This window comes from Macaca nemestrina, chromosome 8 (genome assembly GCF_043159975.1).
Source record: "Macaca nemestrina isolate mMacNem1 chromosome 8, mMacNem.hap1, whole genome shotgun sequence".
Classification (NCBI taxonomy): Eukaryota; Metazoa; Chordata; class Mammalia; order Primates; family Cercopithecidae; genus Macaca; species Macaca nemestrina.
The window spans coordinates 83266699-83291386 of NC_092132.1; positions in this window are offsets into that span (position 1 = coordinate 83266699).

Genomic DNA, 24688 nt, shown 5'->3' on the forward strand with positions numbered 1-24688 from the left:
AGTTTGATTTTAAATCCAAAAGGAAGCTTGAGGATCTGGAGCAGGGGAGGTTCATATCCTTATTTAGGCTTTGAAAAAATTACACTTCAACTAATGAAATCTAGAAGGAATAAGAATAGCAGCAGAAATGATGATGACTTGACCTAAATCTTAGAGTGATAATTGTTAGGATCCAGGGTCTGATTTGAAAACTAGAGTCCTAGAGCCATCTGATAGTTTGAATGTAGAAGGAGAAAGAAAAAGAAAAATTAATGTGTTTATTAAAGTTGATTTTATTATATCCCTTTAACAGTGATTCAAAGAAGAGTTTTAGATCACATCATGGTTTCTCAACCTCAGAATATACATATTTTGGTCTCCATAATTCTTTGTTGTAGGGACTGTCTTATGCTTTGTAGGATGTTTAGCGGCATGACTAGCCTCAATCTACTAGATACTAGTACAACTCTTCATTTTGACAACCAACAGTCTCAACATTGTCAGACACCCCAGGGGCAAAATCTTCCCTGGTTGAGAAGCTCTGGATTAGATACATAAAATGATGCTTAATTCATACTAATATTACAAATATTAGACAATATTTACCAAGGAAAGTAGTATTTTCTTTTCTGAAAACTTTCAAGTAAGAGATGATAAGCATATTCTCTGAATGATTTTTTGTAACTTTTTTGAATGAGAATCTCTTAAAATGCATTATTCAGCAATAAACATTTATTATTTTGTTTAGAGCAAGGAATCTGCAGTAGAGTGGAAATAAATCTTGCCTATGCTGTTCACTATCTGGGGTTAGTGAATATTTTAGTAGAACCGTTCTCATGGTTTTTTTGGTTTGTTTTTTGTTTTTTTGTTTTTTTTTTTTTAAACATGCAAAACCAGCAAAGCACTTAGATCAATGCCTGGCATATAGTAGGAACTCAATAAACAGTTGTTGCTGCTATTGTTGTTGTTATAATTACCCAGTCAGAGAAAATTACTGGTGACCTTTGGGGGAATTACATAAAGAAAAATATTTCCTCCTCTCGAAGAATCATATCTGTACTTCCAGTGAAATAATAGTAATATAAGAGCTAATTGGGTTTACGATGTTTTATTTCAGGGTCTCTGTCAGAATGAGATAAGTCGCATTAGAGAGTCTTATCTAGAGACTGTTCTAGATCGGTCTCAGATGGATCAGGGACATTTCTGCCTATCCTCATTCCCTTTCCCTTCTCAGTTTAGAGACATTTCTCCAGTAGGATGATTAGGAATGCAGTGGCTACTATCCCATGTCTTTGGAAGATGTGTAGGATCTGAATCCTTTTCAGAGATAAGGGGTATGCAAAAGCTAAACAGTGGCATTGATTAGCCTTCGAACTCCTGATGGACTTAAGAGATGCATTTTTGTAGCAAATATCACAGTAAAAACAGACTATTCCTTTATAACTCTACTGATATCACGAGTCATGTGATCCAGTCTCAGAGCAGGGTTATGGTCAAGAAGACAGAGACGAACACCTGCAAACAACTACAAAATAGCTCTGGAAGGCCAAGTAAGGTGGCTCATGCCTGTAATCCCAGCACTTTGGGAGGCCAAGGTGGGTGGATCACTTGAGGTCAGGAGTTCAAGACCAGCCTGGCCAATATGGTGAAACCTTGTCTCTACTAAAAATACAAAAAAATTAGCCAGCCATGGTGGTACATGCCTGTAATCCCGCGACTTGGGAGGCTGAGGCAGGAGAATCGCTTGATCCCAGGACGTGAAGATCGCAGTAAGCTGAGATCATGCCATTGCACTCCAGCCTGGGAAACAGAGTGAGACTTCATCTAAAAAAAAAAAAGTAGCTCAGGTATTCTTTCTGTTTTTCACTTATAATGAATATAGACATAGTTCATATCAATACTTAACTGTCTTTCCTTTCTTTCTGACACAAATCTCTTTTAGCTCACATCTTATATCTACCTCCTCCGAAGTTTCTTCCCCAGTCCAGTTCTACCCATCTCTTTTCTTCCACTGTCCCTTCTAATTTTCAGTTTGCAACACAAAATTCAAAAGAATGAATTTTGTAAGTAAGAGAAAAAAATCAAGTAGGAAAGGCCAGTGTACTCAATGATGGACAAAAGGCAACAAAATATGGACCGATCATACATTAATGTCTTTTGTCTAGTTTCAGCAGTATATGATTTTGCCACACTATTTCCTTCTTTCCTAGTTATTCTCATCCCTTAGATTTATCATTTGTGTGTCAAATCAAGGATCAACCGGTACATTTATCCACAATAATCTTAATGCTTTCTCCACTTGCACCTTGTCCTGGCCTTCCAGTGCTGTTCACCAGCCTCAGGTTAAGTAGCCTTTGTTCATTCATTTCAGGTCACATTGGCAAATTCTCTATGAGTTATGGGCTAAGCAGTTTTATCACAAATTAAATTGCTAATATAAGTATGCTCATGTTATGTTAATATTTGGTATAATTAAACTTATGTAATTATGTCTTCAACTACTCTAAAGACACATCATTTGTGCCCTCTGAGTATGCTCATCTCCACCTCTATGCCATGATTCTTATATACTCTTCCCTAGCCAACCCCTTCATCATTCTTCTTCTATCTACCACAATTTCACTGAGGTTTAAGGCTTAATTCAAGTATTTCCAGTGATGCCTTCCTATTTTGTTAATGAACAGTAATTCCTCTATTCTAACAAATGAAGCATTCATAATTTATATTATACAAGATGTCACTTGACTATGAATTAGTTTGTACTAATTAGTAATTGTTTCTACTTTATAAGCCTCATTTCCTCCATAAGATTGTAAGATCTTTAATCAACGGGACTCATAAGAGTACAACGAGAAAAGATTTATCTTACTCACCATAAATAATAAATGTCATTTTGATGTCTTTCTTAGGGAAGATATGCTTATCTTCATTCCGTGTCTCCTAATGCCTAATACTTAAGTGGATACATACAAGATATCCCAAACTACTTGTTGACTTGACATGGCAAATATGTAAATAATTTTATTACTTATAATTTTGATAACATAAAACATAACCAAAAAAGAAGAATGGTGTACCCCACTAAAGACTGTATTTGCCTATAACATATGAACTGTGTATCTGAGATCGTAGTAAGCAGAGCTTTATATAATTTTCAAAAATGCATTAAATTTTAAGGATTTTTAAAAATTGATGCTGAAAACATTTTTCCTAATCAAGAAAAATGAAGCAGTAAGTTTCTCAAGGTAGAATTTAAGCCATGGTTTTTAAACTTTGCCATGAATCAGAATGAATTGGAAAGATTGGCAAATAAATTGCTGAGCCCATCCTCAAGAGTTTTTGATTCAATAGGCTCAGGCTGAAACCCAAGAATTTCCATTTCTAACAAGTTTTCTGGTGATATAGATACTGCTGTCCCTAGAAACGCACTTTGAGAGCTGATGTGTAAAGCATTCCTCCCACTAAAGAGAAAAATCAGCTCCTTCAGTCACACCACTGCCATGTTCGAAGAAGAAAGACAAAAGTGTCCAAGGAGATACATATTCATTATCATTTTCCTCAAGGCAAGGTATTCAAACAAAGGGAGGCTAATTTTCTCAGAGAAACAGGAGGGAAGGTTGTTTTCACTGGCTAAAGAGTACTTATTAGAGTGACTAAGACGCCTCAACTTCATTTAAATCTACCCAGATGTCACCATTCCAAATCTTAAGGTCTCACACTTTCCCAATGATAGCTTCACTTACAGATAAAAAATTTGACAATACCTGCAATTCAACTTGAGTTGTAGCTCTGCAACCTTTACCATTAAAGTCTGTATTTGTTTTTCAGAAAAATAATCCCTATGGCTTCATAAATAAGAGATTCTTCTTGGGCTACTAGAGAAGCTCTATAGTTTTCTGATCATGATATAAGAGGTTGCACAGTTGAGTTTGTCATTTTCTTGGAAAGAACTCCAGTATAGTCAGAAAAATCCATCTCATGCAGCCATGTGCTGGAACTGGCTCATACCAGTTAGCAGAAGATGATACAAGCATCCCTTCTCATCTCCACGTTCAGTGACATCACATTCATAGCTTGATATTGGCCATGGTGGGAATGTTTAGACCAAGGAAATTGACCATGCCTACAAATAATGTTTCATTTTTTAAAACAAGTAATTAGTTGTTAAATATTTACCAGCTTAAAACTGATTTCACGACCCTATTTTTATCATTGACATTTCTATAATAGGATTAATCGCAGAAACCCTATAGTCCTCAAGACATCTACTTGAGAAGACACTTTCTTGAAATTAACTACAGGTGATCACTCATCATTCTGCATCATCATAACTAACAGGCATCCCATTTCACATTGGCAAGGAGCTGGGATTGTGCTTAAGCTCTGAGACATCATGAAGCCAATACCTAAGCCCAATCTTTGAGAAACCATTTCATGGACCACTCTCAATAAAAATTTATAGATTAGTCAGTGTCCAGTCAGGAGACTGGTATTACAGCAGTTATTTTAACAGATAATTTTAAAAGAAGAATTTTTAACATGGCATGCAGAATTGTTAACTAGGTAACAAAATGCAAAAAAAAGAAATACATTAAGGTATCATGGCAATTTACCTTACGTTATTATATATTATGTTATATATAGAAAGCATGTACTATCACAAAGTAAGGGACAGTGAGGCAAAAAGGTAGAATCACTAAAACTTAGAAGCATGAGAAATGAGCCCCACTAACCTGAAACTTAGACTTCTGAGAGGGAGGTTGATCCTCGTTGGTTGGTTCTGGTGTTTCTGAACTTAGGGTAGAAGATCTGTATTCTAGGAACCAAACAACAAAAGAGATGATGTTTGGCTGACACTAGTGTCAATGTTAGTATGTTCCAGAAGAACTGACACAAAGTCTGAATCAGGAGAAGATAGATATACAACAAGACATTGCAAAAACATGGGGGAATATGTCTGGGAATTTATTCCAGAGTATGAGACAAAGAGAATGCCTTATAACAATGGAAAAGAACAAAATTATTAATGTGGGCGTACTTACTAAAAATTATGTATTTAATGTATGTTAGTGAGTGCACTTGAAAGTTTGATTATATATCACTAAAACTTAGAATCAATGATGGTCTACATTTAAAGATGTTGAGATACAAGACTTTCCGAGCATACTAGAGAGGACGAGCAGTAAGTAAGAGCGACAGGAATATTGGAAGCAGTCCATTTCTTCACATGTTAGAAAAACTTAACAGTATAGTAAAATAATAGGCTTTGTATCTGAGTAAAGTTTAATCTTTATCTTTGCAGATTCAATTCTCACACAGTAAATGATTCTAAAACTGCCAACTTGCAATGTGCATATTAATTTAGGATTGGACCCTAAACTAGGACTTCTGTTTCCTAACTGAACATTTTTCTATAAAAGTATAGTTTTAGCAGTTGAGTTCCAATACTTTATTTTTGCATTAATCAAAATTTGTGTTTTTTAACCTTGAACTTTACACAGCAAAGTAGCCAGAGGTATCGAATAACACCTTAGGAGCCCAATATTGTACTAAACAGAATAGTCAAGAATTTGAGTGGCTAAAATAAATTTTCATGAAAATCTTACACATTATCTGCTAAATTAAGTTTCCAAAGGTATTTCTGCCTCTTTTACGTATGAAGAACATTTTTATATGGTGAGAATTTTTATATAATTTTTAGATAATTACTGAGAATGGTTTTAGTAATGCTTATATAGATGAATAGAATACCGTGAAATTATAATCAAGAACATATAATCTCATGTCATATTTATTAATAAGCCTTGGTTTTGGGGGAGACTTTCTTTGATGAAAAATACATAAAAATGTTTTTTGCATCATATTTTAATGTTGTGTCAAGAACCAATATAATGAAACCTTGGACTGAAAAGTGATTTCTGAAAAAAACCTTTGTGTCTTCCACCTAAGGCTATTGCATTAAATATTTCCATAATATAGAACATATGTCTCCCTGATTATTGAAAATGGACTACTGCATAATTTATTTATTTATTTATTTATTTTGTTTATTTATTTATTTATTTATTTTTGAGATGGAATCTTGCTCTGTCACCCAGGCTGGAGTGCAGTGGTGCTATCTCGGCTCACTGCAACCTCTGCCTCCCAGGTTTAAGCGATTCTTCCGTCTCAGCCTATATAATTTAGGCATAGTTAAATCTTGTGAAAAAATTATTTCAAATTATACAATGTTTGGGTAGCTTCTGGCCGTGTAATTTTCCTATATTGACATCTAAATGTATATCTTTTGGATTAAAAACTTAAACAATAAAGCATTCATATTATCCCAGTTTTTAAACAACCACTAAATTAAAGATAAAGAAAATAAAAGAAAATAAAAGAGCCCTGCATATATTTAAACAATAGTATTTAAGGCACTAATTGAGTGAAAAGAACTGAAAAGAGATATTCAGAAATCTTTCTTTTTCAGATCAAAGCAAATATATTATTGTAGATAAGTTTTTAAAAAAGAATTTTGATGTCAAGTAGATCCAAGTTTAAATTCTGGCTTTCCCATTTGCATGTTATGGACCTACTTAAGTGTTCTACTTAAATGTCCAAGTTTTTCTGTAGTTTTTTGTTTCCCTGTAAACTGGAAATAATACATGGCTTTCAATGCACCATGTGCTGTATTTGTTACCTAGAATGTTCTTCTGTTCTTCATCACCACTTCACCCGGTATCCTACAGTTTGCAGTTTTAGTATTACTTCTTCAGTAAGGTCTTCCCTTATCTCTTGGACTTATACTTTACATCTTTGACCACAATGAGAATTAATTAAGGATGATTATTGTTTAATATTTCTCCCCATCATTAGTCTGATTTTGAGAGCAAGGTTCACTTCTGTGTTGATAATGGCATCACCTTAGTAGATACTCAGTATATACCCATAGGATGAATGAATGAATATCATATAAAGCACCTGACAAAAGGAGGAGCAAAAAAGTGTATTCATCACTTGTATTTTATACAATAATTGATATGATTTACAGTGAAGTTTTTAGGAAAATCTGCCATAATGTTATTTTGTTCAGTGAATTTTTTTTGTTCTACAGAATTAGAAACTACAGGATAAACATCAAAGGGCAAATTTTATTACATCCTCAGATGAATATGTTGGGTTTTATTTATCTGTAGTGATACATGTGAGACTTCAGACTAGGAAGTTTCCCTTTCTTCCTACACAAGAAAAAAAAAATGCTGATATTCTCTTTTGTTTATATTCAGAATTCACTAATTTTAAAGCAATCCACATTTGGCTGTATGCATGATCATTAACACATGGCACATGATCCGCTTAGCATGTTCATTCTCCTTGCCTGAATGGCTAGTAAACTTATCACAGAGGGTTGAAGGTCATAACACAAAGCATCCAGGTGGCCAAAGATCATCTTTGTTTCAAATTATACATTTGTTCCAGCTCTCTGGCCTCATGAAGGCCATTGTCCATTTGTTGGTGACTGTGGAAACTGACTTGGCATCCACTTAGCCAGGTCAGTAATTGCAAAAGGACAGGTGACTATTCTTGCAAGACTACCTCCCTCAGGATCCTTGACTCTTACCACACAAAGGGTTTATATACAAAATTGCACAGAAGGGTTAAATTTTGTCCTTAGCAGTGCCAGGATCACAGCCTTAATGAAGATTGGGGATAAATAATGTGAGCCTCCTTAAAAGTATTAGGAGTATGCAGCATTATTGAAAAGAAAGGAAACACTGGTCATACACCAAGTGTTTTTTTTCCCTCACAAAAGTCATAAAAATTTATTGTAAAAATTTGAGAAAATACATAATGACAGTATCCACTGATAACCATTGTCAATAGTGGTTTTCAGTACAGATCTGTTCAGACCTATTTGAGATGTGTGTGCGTGTGTATGTGTCAACTTATAATATAAATAAATAGATTAAATTTAAGATCTTCTCTACTTCATGGATATAAAATAAATATAAAATATGACTTCTGTAATACTTTATGAACATCCTTCTATGGTATTATAAATTATTCTATGATATAATTTTATCGATTATGTAATATTCTCATTTATCAAAAAAACCTAGTTGTTGGGAAAATTACATATTAACTCTGTCATTAAACATATCTATGGTTTTACTTCTTTACACATAAAACTCTGGTATTCCATATATATCTACATATACAACTGATGATTTTATTGCAAAATAGTTCTAAAAGCATAATTTCTTAGTAAAATGTATACAAATCTTAAGTGATATTTGTGACATTCAAAAGTGTTATGTATTCAAGATTACACATATTGCCAAACTTACGTGCAAAATACTTACCAATTCCTACTCCTATTAGTGTTTTTAAAAGATAAATTTTAAACACAATAATTGTAACAGAGTTTATTCTAACAAAAAAAGGATTCATGAATTGGGCAGCATCTTGAACCAGTAGACTCTCATAGAGCTCCACCTAGCAATGTGGCGAGGCAGTATTAATAGACTGAAAAAGGGAGCGACATATAAAAACAGCATGATTAGCATTTGCCTCACTGGGGCATGGTGTGATGAGGCATTTGCCTTACGTGGACATGGTCTAACCAGTTGGCAGCATGTGATTGACTGAAGCTTGGCTACTGTGATTGGATGAGCCTTGGTTCTTTGTTACAAGAATATACTTTTAAATTAGGGTACAGTTATGTACACAGGCAGCTTTGGGCCAAATTTAAGTTAATTTAACAATATGTATAAAGGGATCTGTTCCCTGGCACCCTCTCAAACACCAATTACTTAACACTAAATACATTGTGCTTCAGTGGTTCAAGGAAAAAGTCCGATGCCCCAAGTCTTTGCTTTTTGCGAAAGCAGTCAGTTTGGGTAACATTGCCCCACCTGCTTTGAGGTAGAATTTAATTTGAGGCAACTGCTAAAGCTTCCAAAGGACTTTCTCTTCGTAGTTGTCTTTCTCTCTCTCTGAATTTGCCTGTGGATGTAGATCTTCTGCATTTCTCTGTTTCGTAGCTAATATATTGAATGGTACAATGTGTTTTATATTTATATAATTTATTGCTTACAATTACCTTATAACATAGTTACTATAACCCTCAGTTTTCAAATGGGAAAATGAGATGGAGTTAAGTTAATTACATTATAATTTACATATTTTGCAACTAGTAAGTGATAAAGCTGAGACTCAGACAAAGTTGGTCCAGACATTAAAACATTTCACACTATTGGTGGCAATGCAAAATCGTGCAGCTGATGTAAAGAACATTTTAATGATTTCTCAAAAAATTAAAAATGAAATGACCATATGATCCAGTGATGCCACTTCTGGGAATGTATCTGAAAGAATTGAAATCATGATCTCAAAGAGATACATTCATTCTCATGTTCATTACAGCATTATTTACAATAGCCAATATATAAAAACAATTTAAATGTCCATTAACAGATAAATGAATAAAGAAAACGTGTTATATACTACAATGGAATATTATTCTGCCTAAAAAAGAAGGAAATCATGCCACATGTGATAATATGTATGAATCTGGATACCACTATGCTAAGTGAAATAAATCAATCGAAGAACAAATACTGTATGATTCCATTTATATATAAAAAAAGGTAAATTCCTAGAAACAAAGAGTAGATTCGTGGTTGTCAGGGGCTAGGGAGAGGGGAAAATGGGGATTTGCTATTTAACGAGTATAAAGTTTCAGTTATGTAAGATAAATAAATTCCAGCAATCTTCTGCATAGCACTGTGAATATACTTAACACTGTATTGTACACGTAAAAATATGTTAAGAAGATACAGCACATGTTAAGTGTTCTTACCACAATTAAAACAAAAACACACCAAAAAAAAACTAAGCTGTTCCAGCTCCAGAATGTCTCTTCTTCTGCTCTGGTACATGTCTGCAGAAAAAAGGGGTGATGAGTGGGAATTGAACATTATTTATCTATCTGATGTTTATACGTATATAAATAGAAAATAGTGAACTTATGTCACTAGTCAAAGATATATGCAGGTCAAAATTTTTTTTAAAAATTGTCAGTTGAACTGAGATTACAGAATGCTCAGTAGGGATATAAAGAAGTGAGCTTAAACTCAGTCTTGAATAATGAATGTGCTTATCAGGCTGGTGTGGTGTAGTGTCGATAGATTGACAAGAGCCTTTCAAGTGGAAGGGCAGTTGAGCAAAAAGCATGAGGTGTGAAGCAGATGATTTACCCACTGTTGCAATTGCATGTAGCTAACGTTGACCTTATGCGGAGTGGCTGTCTAGTTGTTTGCCTTACTTCTCTTTGCCAGACTAAAAGTAATGTTTTCTACTTCCTATGCATAAATTTTAAAGGCAGAGGTAAAGATTTTTTTCCAATGTGCCACTTTATGAAAACGTCCCAGGGAGAAGCAGATTACTCCAGACAAGTGTCTGGTAAATGAATGAATTTTGTGCACAAGTATATGGATTGCCAGTTTAAATTTTAAAAATAGGGATTGGAAATGTCTGTCCTTCATTTGATTTGGGTGCAAATCAAAGGAACACATTCTACTTTCTCTAAATGTTTTTATAGTTACCAATTACAAAAAGATTTTTTCTGAATATGCTAACATTTTTATAAAATGTGTTAGTATAACCACTTGAAACAATTATGAATGGACATAAATGCATCAAATAGTCTGCTCTTGCAGTTAAATATAGCTTACATATAATTTAAATTTTTTTTTTAACCTGTGGCAACCATATTTTAGATGCCTGGGCTTAGATTGAACTGATTTGTGCTAAATTGATTGAGACATAAAACTTAGAGTAAACAAGTATGACATTTGAACTTATGAATTCTGAAATGTGAATGGTGAGAAAACGCTTAATTTCATGTATATAGGCCAATTGACATAGATTGAACGACAGCAAAATGAAATAAATGACATCTCTGTGTTTTGTCTACCTTCCGCTTCAGTCTGAAAAGCATCATTCCTGTAGTAATTGATATTATCATACTCAAACATAACAAAGCCTTTTAAAAACTACTCTGTTAACCTGCAAAAAGGGGAATTTTTTTTCTCCTGCCTTGTTAGCGATCAGTGGTAACAAAGGCAGCAAAAATGCCTTAGAGAATGCTTAATTATCTTTTTGAGGTCCTCTGAGAACCACTAAAAGAAAGACTTATAAAAATGAGTTAATTAACTTGTCCTTAGAACTCTGCTCATCCAACTAAAGTATAACTAAAATACAGTTAACTTGCTATAAGATATTGGATATATGAGAGTTGTTATGAAAGAAGAAGAAATTAAGTAATATAAAATATTTTAGAACCAACTAGTTACCTTACCTCACCTGGTTCCTTTAAAATCTCTATTTTAATAATTACTCTTTATTTTCTCTTTATCAATTGTTCTTTCATAGAAGGTAGCCAAATTGCTCAAAATCATCCACATAAATGCGCAAAATTGATCTCTGTGTTACAAAGCTACTCAGAAAAACTAGACTGTTTTGACGGTTATTTGCAAGTCTGCAATAATCACAAACTACTGAACGAATGTCCCTCTAGATATTCTATTTAATTTCCCAACTCAGTATTGCCCTTTTAGTAAGGGAAAACTTGCCCAAAGTCCTCTTAAATTATTTTGAGGGTCTTAAACAAACAAACAAAAAGTATGCATTACTATTTTATTACTTTAGTGAACTACTTCTAAGAAAGAAGAAAGAATTATCCCCTAAAATACAATCTGTTACCCCGATGTAAATTGAGGGCACATATTTCAAAATAACCTAGGAAAGACATGTCACAGTGGGATAACTTTTTATTCCTTGTAATACTGCACATTATATTGTGTCATTCTACCTCTGATCTTTTCATGAGGAATAGTCTAACTGAATATTGACTCCAAAGAGTAGATTATGGCTCAACATGACAATACAGCAATGAAACTATGAAAGAATGACTATTATGTTCCTTGTTATTGCTACTTAGAAGACTGCAATGTGTTTTAGACTTTCTTAGTGGTCTTATTTCCACAGTGTTTTGTATTTGATCAAGGCTCAATACCAACCACTATAGAATCCCCTAAGTTTCATGTGATGATTTGGTACACATGCAACTGGAGAATTAAATAGCTTTCACTGAGAGACATGCAAGCTAACCACTATCCACTCTTACAGCAGAGTGGTACAATCCCAACTGGAATAAAACTTATAATATGATAGAAACCTTTATATTTTTGAGAGTTTAATAAATATTAGTAGTACAGATTTCCACTTCCAGTAGAAGACAAAAAGATTAAGGAGGCTGCTCTTCTAATTTTTTATAATGAGAATATGCCAGAAAAGTTGTAAAATCACAGGCAGCCATATTGGAATAACTAGCATCAAACTTTACCTCTCACTATAAACAAGCAGAAAAACAAGTGGAAGCAATATAAGACACAGTTGATTTTGTACATTAGACAATAGGCAGTACAGGACTACAATCACTGAGAAAATTAAAGGAAACTAAGAAGTTTATAAATCACCTGAAGTTTTGTGTAGAGGTAGTTTTAGTATCAGAGTATAGAGTAGACTATGAAAGTTTTGCTGAATTACGGAGACAAAGTTGCATTTTGATGGGGTCTGGAGCTGACTATTTTAGGGCAGAGTATTGGAGAGAAGGCAACTATGCTGAGAAAGATGTCCAAAAATCTGTATAGAGTGCCACTCAAGTTTATTGCTGATCATTAATTTGTTCACATATAGAATAAACACCTTGCAGCCAGGAAAAGATATATTCTGTGTTATAGAGAAACAATTACCAGCGCTCACCCACAGCTAAAAGACGTTCAGGTTACAACCTGCTATAATGGAAGTGTTCGGGTTACAACTTGCTATAGTGGAGATGTTCAGGTTACAACCTGCTAGAAACGGAGATGGACACTCAAGGCATTCAGTAGAAAAACGAGGAGCATGATGCCTCAGCAAAGAGAATAATCTACATTTAGAAAATACCTAATCCAGAATAACCCTTAAAATTTTAAAAATAAGTTCCTAAAGGACTAAGCTGCTCTAAAAACAATTTCACTATCAAAATAAACTTCAAAATTTTTTAAAGAAAGGTAAAACCAGTTAGTCAAAAGTGTGAGAGACAAACTAACCAGAACCAACTTAAAACGTATTAGAATTTGAAAAGCAGGAAAGTATTACCTATAGGTAGAAGAAATATAAGACTATAGAAATAACCAAATATGACAGAGAAGACAGAATCAAGTGAAAAGCGCTCTAACATAGCAATTACAAGCAAAAAAGAAAATTTAAGCCCCCAAAACAAGACAGGCAGAACTTACAAATATGGATAAAATATTACTTTTAACCAAGAAAAATACAATAAGGAAATTGAAAAATCCTCAACATGCTTAACAGGTTATTAGATACTGATAAAAATGCTCAATAAACTTGAAGATATAGCAAAAATTAAACAAATGGATATAAATAGGTAGGTAGGTAGAGAGACAGAGAGAGATACATGGGATAAAAACCACTTTAAAAACCAAACAAGGCTGCAAACACCTACTGAAAAATATAAAACAGTCTAACAAATGTTTAATTAAAGTCCCCAGAATGAAAGAAAGCCAAAAATATTTGAAGAAATAATGATTTGATACTTTCAAAATTGGATACGACTACCACCTTAAATGCAACCACAAAGGCAGAAAAATAAGACTTGATCCCAGTCTCTTAATCAATGCAAAAAAAAAAAAAAAAAAAAAAAAAAAGGAAACAATGAAATGACATTAAAAAATTTTAAATTTTAAACATATTTTTAAAAAAATCATCATCCTAGAGTTCTATGTCCAGCAAAACACATCCTTCAACAACAAAGGCAAAATAAAGACATCTTCAGGCAATAAATAAAATTTACACCCAGTGGAATTGCATTACAATATCTGCTAAAGCAAGTTATTGAGGCTGAATAAAAATAAGACATTTCAGATCTACACAAAGTAATTAGGAGCACCAAAAGTGGTAAATATTTCTTTCTCTTGCCTGATTGCCCTAGCCAGAACTTCCAACACTATGTTGAATAGGAGTGGTGAGAGAGGGCATCCCTGTCTTGTGCCAGTTTTCAAAGGGAATTTTTCCAGTTTTTGCCCATTCAGTATGATATTGGCTGTGGGTTTGTCATAAATAGCTCTTATTATTTTGAGGTACGTTCCATCAATACCGAATTTTATTAAGCGTTTTTAGCATGAAGGGCTGTTGAATTTTGTCAAAAGCCTTTTCTGCATCTATTGAGATAATCATGTGGTTCTTGCCTTTGGTTCTATTTATATGCTGGATTATGTTTATTGATTTGCGAATGTTGAACCAGCCTTCCATCCCAGGGATGAAGCCCACTTGATCATGGTGGATAAGCTTTTTGATGTGCTGCTGAATCTGGTTTGCCAGTAGTTTATTGAGGATTTTTGCATCGATGTTCATCAGGGATATTGGTCTAAAATTCCCTTTTTTGTGTGTCTCTGCCAGGCTTTGGTATCAGGATGATGTTGGCCTCATAAAATGAGTTAGGGAGGATTCCCTCTTTTTCTATTGATTGGAATAGTTTCAGAAGGAATGGTACCAGCTCCTCCTTGTACTTCTGGTAGAATTCAGCTGTGAATCCATCTGGTCCTGGACTTTTTTTGGTTGGTAGGCTATTAATTATTGCCTCAATTTCAGAGCCTGCTATTGTTCTATTCAGGGATTCAACTTCTTCCTGGTTTAGTCTTGGAAGAGTGTAAGTGTCCAGGAAATTATCCATTTCTTCTAGATTTTCTAGTGTATTTGCGTAGAGGTGTTTATAGTATTCTCTGATGGTAGTTTGTATTTCTGTGGGGTCGGTGGTGATATCCCCTTTATCATTTTTTATTGCGTCTATTTGATTCTTCTCTCTTTTCTTCTTTATTAGTCTTGCTAGCGGTCTGTCAATTTTGTTGATCTTTTCAAAAAACCAACTCCTGGATTCATTGATTTTTTGGAGGGTTTTTTGTGTCTCTATCTCCTTCATTTCTGCTCTGATCTTAGTTATTTCTTGCCTTCTGCTAGCTTTTGAATGTGTTTGCTCTTGCTTCTCTAGTTCTTTTAATTGTGATGTTAGAGTGTCAATTTTAGATCTTTCCAGCTTTCTCTTGTGGGCATTTATAAATTTCCCTCTACACACTGCTCTAAATGTGTCCCAGAGATTCTGGTATGTTGTATCTTTGTTCTCATTGGTTTCAAAGAACATCTTTATTTCTGCCTTCATTTCGTTATGTACCCAGTAGTCATTCAGGAGCAGGTTGTTCAGTTTCCATGTAGTTGAGCGGTTTTGGTTGAGTTTCTTAGTCCTGGGTTCTAGTTTGATTGCACTGTGGTCTGAGAGACAGTTTGTTACAATTTGTGTTCTTGTACATTTGCTGAGGAGTGTTTTACTTCCAATTATGTGGTCAATTTTGGAATAAGTGCGATGTGGTGCTGAGAAGAATGTATATTCTGTTGATTTGGGGTGGAGAGTTCTATAGATGTCTATTAGGTCTGCTTGCTGCAGAGCTGAGTTCAATTCCTGGATATCCCTGTTAACTTTCTGTCTCATTGATCTGTCTAATGTTGACAGTGGAGTGTTGAAGTCTCCCATTATTGTTGTATGGGAGTCTAAGTCTCTTTGTAAGTCTCCAAGGACTTGCTTTATGAATCTGGGTGCTCCTGTATTGGGTGCATACATATTTAGGATAGTTAGCTCTTCCTGTTGAATTGATCCCTTTACCATTATGTAATGGCCTTCTTTGTCTCTTTTGATCTTTGATGGTTTAAAGTCTGTTTTATCAGAGACTAGTATTGAAACCCCTGCTTTTTTTTGTTCTCCATTTGCTTCGTAAATCTTCCTCCATCCCTTTATTTTGAGTCTATGTATGTCTCTGCATGTGAGATGGGTCTCCTGAATACAGCAAACTGATGGGTCTTGACTCTTTATCCAGTTTGCCAGCCTGTGTCTTTTAATTGGATCATTTAGTCTATTTACATTTAAGGTTACTATTGTTATGTGTGAACTTGATCCTGCCATTATGATATTAACTGGTTATTTTGCTCGTTAGTTGATGCAGTTTCTTCCTAGCCTAAATGGTCTTTACATTTTGGCATGTTTTTGCCATGGCTGGTACTGGTTGTTCCTTTCCATGTTTAGTGCTTCCTTCAGGATCTCTTGTAAGGCAGACCTAGTGGTGACAAAATCTCTATGCATTTGCTTATCTGTAAAGGATTTTATTTCTCCTTCACTTATGAAACTTAGTTTGGCTGGATATGAAATTCTGGGTTTAAAATTCTTTTCTTTAAGAATGTTGAATATTGGCCCCCACTCTCCTCTGTCTTGTAGAGTTTCTGCCGAGAGATCTGCTGTTGGTCTGATGGGCTTCCCTTTGTGGGTAACCCGACCTTTCTCTCTGGCTGCCCTTAATATTTTTTCCTTCATTTCAACTTTGGTGAATCTGGCAATTATGTGTCTTGGAGTTGTTCTTCTCGAGGAGTATCTTTGTGGCGTTCTCTGTATTTCCTGGATTTGAATGTTGGCCTGCCCTACTAGGTTGGGGAAGTTCTCCTGGATGATATCCTGAAGAGTGTTTTCCAACTTGGTTCCATTTTCCCCCTCACTTTCAGGCACCCCAATCAGGGGTAGATTTGGTCTTTTTACATAATCCCATACTTCTTGCAGGCTTTGTTCATTTCTTTTTCTTCTTTTTTCTTTTGGTTTCTCTTCTCGCTTCGGACTCGGGAAGGGGAACATCACACACCGGGGCCTATCATGTGGAGGGGGGAGGGGGGAGGGGGAGAGATTGCATTGGAAGTTATACCTGATGTAAATGACGAGTTGATGGGTGCTGATGAGTTGATGGGTGCAGCACAGCAACATGGCACAAGTATACATATGTAACAAACCTGCACGTTATGCACATGTACCCTAGAACTTAAAGTATAATAATAAAAAATAATTTTAAAAAAAGTGGTAAATATGCAGATAATTATAAATATTTTCACTTTAAAAAATAAAAGATAATTTAGAGTTTTAAAATAACAACAATAAATTGTGTGGTTTATAATACATGTAGAAGTAAAATGCATACAGAAAAGCAGGCATAGTATGGGATAATAAAAGTAAATTGTCAAGTAAATACATGAGAAGATATCACATTATTTACAGATTGGTTACTATGTTAAAGGTGCTATTTTTAACCATAGTACTACCACTGCAAACATACAACACAAAATACATAGTTACAAGGCAACAGAGTAGATGAAAAGAGATGCTAAAAATAATCATGCATTTATAAGATAGAAAGAGAAAGAAGAAATAGGACAGAAATAAATAGCAAGATGGTAGATTTGAATTCTACCATACCAACAATTATGTTAAATATACAAGCTGTTTAAGCTAATTAATGTTAAATAATACAAAAAGTCCATTTCTAAGTTGCTCTAGCCACATTTCAAGTGCTCAATAGATGCATGTGGCTTACGGCTGTGGTTTAAGATGGTGAAGATATAGAACAATTCTATTGTCATAGAAAGTTCTATTGGACAACATTCTGAACACTTGAAGTAAAAGGCAGAGGTTACCACACTGGGGAAAAACCAAGTCTAAACTATGTACCATGCAAGAGAAACACTTTTAGTATTCAGACATATAAAGTTTAAAAGCAAAAGTATAGAAAAGATATACCATGCAAACACTAATTCTACAAAAGTGGAAATGGTCTGTGTTAATACCAAAGTGGAATTCAGCAAAAAGAATAGCACCAGGGAAATGATGGATATGGCATAATGATAAAAGTTTAGTTTTCCTATAATAAAGAAAAATAATGGTAAAAATATATGCACCTAACAACAAAACTTTAAATTAAATTTTCAAAAATTGGCAACAAAAAGGAGAAATAGACAAATATACACTTACAGTGCTAAGCTTTAACACTCCTGTCTTATTAACTGATAAAAAAAAAAATAGACAGAAATATCAGTGAGGATCTACAAGACCAGACCTCACTGTCAACCCATCTGACCTAATTGACATTTATACAAACATTTTGTCTAGGGCAGGATTCATGTTTTTTTAAGTGCTCTTGGAACATTCATCAAGAAAGAACATGCAAAGTCTATAAAATTATTACATCTGTATATTTGAAGGGATAGAAATCATACAAATATGTAATCTAGAAACAATAGTACAAAATTAGAAATCAAAACAAAGTAAAGACATCAGGAAATTAAATACTTCTAAATAAAACCTATTCAAAATAAATCACAAAGAAATTTGAAAATACTTGAAGTAAAATGTAATCAAAGCAGCATAGTTTGTGAGATATAGCTAGACAGTGATAAGAGAACTTTATAACTCTAGTTGCATAAATTAGAAATCAAGAAACTTTGGAATAAATGATGTAAATTTTCACTTTAAGTAGTTGGAAAAAAGAGCAAGTAAATCTAAAAGAATTAGAAGGATAAAGAATAAAGAAAAAGGTCACATAATAAGGGAATATTATAAAAAATTTTATACAAACAAATGTAACAAATAAAATAAAACAGATACTTGTGTGTCAATGTTTTATAGAAGCATCATTCACCGTAGCCAAATGGTGGAAACAACCCAAGCATCTGTCAATAGATCAACAGATAAGCAAGACGTGTCATATACAGCTTGCTTTGTGGCATATTATCTCACCATAAAAATAACAAAGTTCTAATACATTAATGAACCTTACGCTAAATGAAATAAACCAGGTAAAAAGGGCAAATATTGTTTGATTCCACTTATAGGAAGTAAGCAAATTCATACATACAGAAAGCTAGTTAGCGGTTAGCAGGGACTGGGGAGAGGAGCAGGAAATAGGAAACTATTACTTAGGATAATGCAAAATTTGAGAAATAAATGTGGTGGTGAATGTAATTAATGCCTGTGAATTGTACACTTAAAGTAGTTAAAATGGTGTTATGTTTTATATGTACCACAATAAAAAAACAGTTTTAAAAAGTGAAATATGTTTTGAAAACAAATTACTGAAACACAGAAAAAGAAACAAATAATACTATATCCAAATGGCTTTATCAATTTGTCTGAATATTTAAGGAAGAAATAATATCTGTCTTACATAAACATTTTCAGAAAGTATAAAAGGAAGTATTTTCCAGTGCATTTCATGAGGACAGCATTAAATTGCCATTAAAAAAAATAGCCACCCAGATAGGTATGAGGTAATATCTTATTGTGGCTTTGATACGCGTTTCTCTGTTAAGCAATACTTTTCCATTTCTTGCCCCTCTCCCCAGCCTCTAGTAGCATCTACCCTACTTTCTGTATGTTAGTGACAACAAGCAGCTTTACATAACCTGTGGTCATTTGTATGTCTTCTTTGGAAAAATGTCTGTTCAGGTTCTTAGCCCATATTTAAATTGGATTACTCTTTTTGTTATTAAGCTGTATCATTTCTTCAAATATCTTTGGATATTGAGCCCTTCTCAGATGTAAGGTTTGCACATATAGTCTTTCATTTCATAGGTTGTCATTTAATTCTGTTGTTTCCTCAAGTCCATTTGGCAGTTATTGTTCTTAGTGAAGTACTGTTTCCTTATTGATCTTCTATCTGGATATTCTATTCAGTATTGAAAGTAAAGTATTGAAGTCTACTACCATCATTGTATTGCTGTATACTTCCTTCAGTTCTGTTAATGTTTTATTTGTATATTTACGTGCTCTAAAGTTGGGTGCATATATATTTTTAATTGTTATATCTTCCTGTTGTATTAACCCTTTATTGTTATGTAATATCCTTTTTTGTCTCTTGTGATGGTTTTTGACTTAAAATCTATTTTATCTGCTATAAATATAGTGACCCCTATCCTCCTTTCAATCTCATTTGGAGGTAATGTGTTTTTCTCTCCCTTCATTTTCAGCCTATGTGTGTCCTAACATCTAAAGAGAGGTTCGTGGAGGCAGCATACAGCTCAATTCTGTTTTTATTTTTTTTCTTTAGCTACTGAACTACTCTTTGTCATTTGATTAGAAAATTTAAACCATTTATATTTAAAGTAATTTTTATGGAAAATGATTTATTATTTACATTTTGTTAGTTGTTCTCATTTAGTCTTATAGTTGTATTGTCTGTCTTTTTTTCTTTTGTGTCTTCCTCTGTGTTCTGTTGGTTTTTTAATTGATGTGCTTTGATTCCTCTTTATGTTCTATAGGGTTTTTTTGTATGGTTATTTTGGTAACTTACATAAGATATCTTAATAGCCATGACACTTTACATTTCATCACATAAAAAAAAAATACTTTCAGTCCCCATTCTCTCATTTTATGTTGTCACAATTTGCATCTGTTCATATTATGTACCTTTAAACATATTTTGTTAGTTATTTTTAATAGTTTTTTCTTTTAGCTTTTATATGTGAATTAAAAGTGATTTATGCACTGCCATTATGGAAAAATAATATTTTGCATTTATATATATATATATATATATATATATATATATATACCTTTACCAACAAGTTGCCAATTTTTTATGCTATTGTGTTGCTGTGTAGCACTCTTTCAACTTAAAGAACTCCCTTTTGCATTTTTTGTAAACAGGTATAGTTGCAATGAATTCCGTCTGCTTTAGTTTGAGGAAATCTTTATCTTTATTATTGAATGACAATTTTTTTGGGCATAGTAATTTTGGTGACAGTTTTTTTCTTACTGTACTTTGAATAAATCACCTATCTACCTTCTGGACGGTAACGTTTCTGCAGAAAAAAATCTATTGATAGTATTGTGGACTTTCCATTGTATCTAACAAGTCATTTTTCTCTCACTGCTTTCAAAATTCTCTCAGTCTTTGACTTTTGACAAGTTGATTATAATGTGTTTTGGTGTCGATTTTTATTTTTATTCTTTATTCGATGACTTTTGGGATTCTTGGATCTGGATGTTTATTTTCTTCTTCGGATGTATGAAGTTTTCATCCATTATTTCCTGGAATAAGATCTCTGGTTCTTTCTCTTGTCTCTCTGAGATTCCTGTAATATTTATATTGGTCCCCTTGGTGGTATCCCATAAGCTACTTAAGCTTTCTTCACTCTTTTGCTTTTTTTTTCTTTTGCTTCTCTGACTGAATCATTTAATAACCTTTCTTCAAATTTGCCAATTATTTCTTCTTCTTGACATAATCTGTTCTTAAACATCCCTGGTAAATTTTTCAGTTTAATTATCATATTCTTAAGACTCCAAATTTCTGTTTGATATTTCTTACACATAAATTTTCTGTATCTTTGTTGAAATCCTCCCTTTGTTCACTCATTCTTCTCTTGACTTCAGTGAACATCTTTATGAAAGTTATTTTGAGTTATCTGTCAAGTAAATCACATTCATTTCATTAAGGCTAGTTCTGGGGATTTATCTTACCCTTTTTTTTTTTGAGACATCTTTGCTTACTTCTTCATTTTTCTTGATTTTCTGTGATTATACAAAGCAAGCACCACTCCTGGTCTGCAATACTGGAATTCTACTATACACATATTTCTATGTTTTTTTATCAACAGGGGAACGCTAAGAGTTGAACTTTTTTGACTGATTATTCTGTACTCAGCAGAGGAAGAAGTTATTGTGTTTATAAGCCCAAGCCTAAGCTCCCACCTCCATTCTCCCCCAAGCTGGATATGCCCGTCTGAGATTTAACATTGGGAGGACAGAGGTCAGTCCTCTGTGAAGCCCCCTTAAGAAAGTCAGGGCACCAGATGCACAGACAAACTCCCTCTATCTCTTGGAAGAAGCTGCTAGCTTGGGAGCTCTTTCTGATCATATGGCACTGATTTGATAGGGGCAGCGATTCTGATGCAAGTGTGTCCCAAGTGAGTGGGAAGACTCAACCCCATGAATCAATTACCTCCCACTGGGTCCCTCCCACAACACATGAGGATTATGGAGCTAAAATTCAAGATGACATTTGTGTCAGGACACAGCCAAACCATATCATTCTGTCTCTGGCCCCTCCCAAATCTCACGTCCTTATATTTCAAAACCAATCATGCCTTCCCAACAGTCTCCCAAAGTCATAACTCATTCCAGCATTAACACAAAAGTCCAAGTCAAAAGTCTCATCTGATACAAGGCAAGTCCCTTCTGCTTGTGAGTCTGTAAAATCAAAATCAAGTTAGTTACTTCCTGGACACAATGGGGTAAAGGCATTGGGTAAATACACCCATTCCAAATGGGAGAAATTGGCCAAAACAAAGGAGCAACAGGCCCTATGAAAGTTCAAAATCCAATGGGACAATCATTAAATCTTATGGTTCCAAAGGGATCTCCTTTGACTATATGTCTCACATCCAGGTCATGCTGATGCAAGACATGGGCTCCCATGGCCTTGGATAGCTCTGCCCCGTGGCTTTGCAAGGCACAGCCCCACTCCTGGCAGCAGTCATGGGCTTCCATTGTGTGTCTGCAGCTTTTTAAGGCACACGGTGCAAGCTGTCAGTGTATCTACTATTCTGGTGTCTGGAGAATGGTAGTCCTCTTCTCACAGCTTCATTAGGCAGTACCCCAGTAGGGACTCTGTGTGGGGGCTCTGACCCCACATTTTCCTTCCACACTGCCCCAGCAGAAGTAATCCATGAGAGCTTTCCAAATTGGATACTCTTTGTATCTTTCTCTTGTCTGATTGCTCTAACTAGGACTTCCAGTATTATGTTGAGTAATAGTGGTGACAATGAGCTTCTTGCAATATTCTAGATCATAGAGGGAAGGCTTTCAATTTTCTTCCTATTCAGTGTGATACTCGTTGTGGGTCTGTCATATTTGGCTTTTATTATGTTGAGGTATGTTCCTTCTATTGCAAGTTTTTGTTTGTTTGTTTGTTTGTTTGTTTTGAGATGGAGTCTCGCTTTGTTGCCCAGGCTGGAGTGCAGTGGTGCAATCTTGGCTCACTGCAACCTCTGCCTCCTGGGTTCAAGCAGTTCTCTACCTCAGTCTCCCAAGTAGCTGGGATTACAGGCGCACACCACCACACCCGGTTACCTTTTGGTATTTTTAGTAGAGACGGGGTTTCACTATGTTGGTCAAGCTGGTCTTGAACTCCTGACCTCGTGATCCACCTGCCTCGGCCTCCGAGTGAGTGCTGGGATTACAGGTGTGAGCCACCACATCTGGCCCCAAATTTTTTTATGGTCTTTATGATGAAGCGATGTTAAATTTTATCAAAAGTTTTTTTTAGCATCAAATGAAATATCACATGATTTGTATCCTTCATTCTGTTCATATGATAAATCACAATGATTGATTTGCATGTATTAAACCATCTTTGTAGCCCAGGGATAAATGCCACTTAGCCCACTTAGTCACGATGAATGATATTCAAATGTATTGTTGGATTTAGTTTGTTAGTATTTTGTTAAGGATTTTTCCATCAATATTCATCAGAGATATTGTCCTGTAGTTTTCTTTTTTTTTGATGTGTCTTTGTCTGGTTTTGGTATCAGGGTAATATTAGTCACATCGAATGAGTTTGGAAGTATTCTCCCCTCTTCTATTTTTCTGAATAGTTTGAGTAGGCTTAGTATTAGTTCTTTAAATGTTTGGTAGAATTCATCAGTGAAGCTTTTAGGTCCCAGGCTTTTCTTTACTGGGAGACATTTTATTACAGCTTTGATCTTATTATTTGTTATTGGTCTGTTCAGGTTTTGGATTTCTTCCTGGTTCAATCTTGGTAGGTTGTATGTATTAGGGAATTTGTCTATTTCTTCTAGATTTTCAAATTTATTGACATGTATTAATGGTTGCTCATCGCAGTCACTAATGATCCTTGGAATTTCTATAGTATACGTTGCAATGTATCCATTTTCATTTCTGATTTTATTTACTTCAATCTTATCAAAATTCCCAACACTATTTGCATAAACAAACAAGTAAAAAGAAAACTAATAAAAACTCCACATCTTAACTTCTTGGCTCTGCTTTTTAATGGCTTGCTGTTTATATCTACTTGTACTGACTATGTCTTGAAAAGTTATTGTAGTTATTTTTGATCAGTTCATTGTTTAGTCTTTCTAGTTAGAATAAAAGTAGTTTACACACCATACATACAGTGTTATAATATTCTGTGTGTGTGTGTGTGTTTTTTTATGTTCTTACTATTACCAGTGAGTTTTGAACCTTCAGGCTATTATTAATTGTTCATTAATGTCCTTTTCTTTCTGATTAAAGTACTCTCTTTAGCATTTCTTGTAAGACAGGTTTGGTATTGATGAAATCCTTCAGCTTTTGTTTGTCTGGGAAAGTTTTTATTTTTCCTTCAAGAAAATATACTTTCCTTGAAGTATATTATCACCAAATATACTATTCTAGGGTAAAAGGCTTTTCCTTCAGCACTTTAAATATGTCCTGCCACTCTCTCTTGGCCTGTAAGGTTTCCACAGAAAAGACTGCTGCCAGACTTATTCAAGCTCCATTGTATGTTATGTGTTCCTTTTTTTTTTTTTTTTTTTTTTTTGTACTTTTAGGGGTCCTTTTATTATCCTTGACTTTGGGGACTTTGCTTATAAAATGCCTTTTAAATGTCTTCTTTGGGTTAGATCTGCTTGGTGTACTATAACCTTCTTGTACTTTAATATTGATATTTGCCTCTAGATTTGAAAAGTTTGCTGTTATTATTACTTTCAATAAACTTTCTACCCCTATCTCTTTCCCTACCTT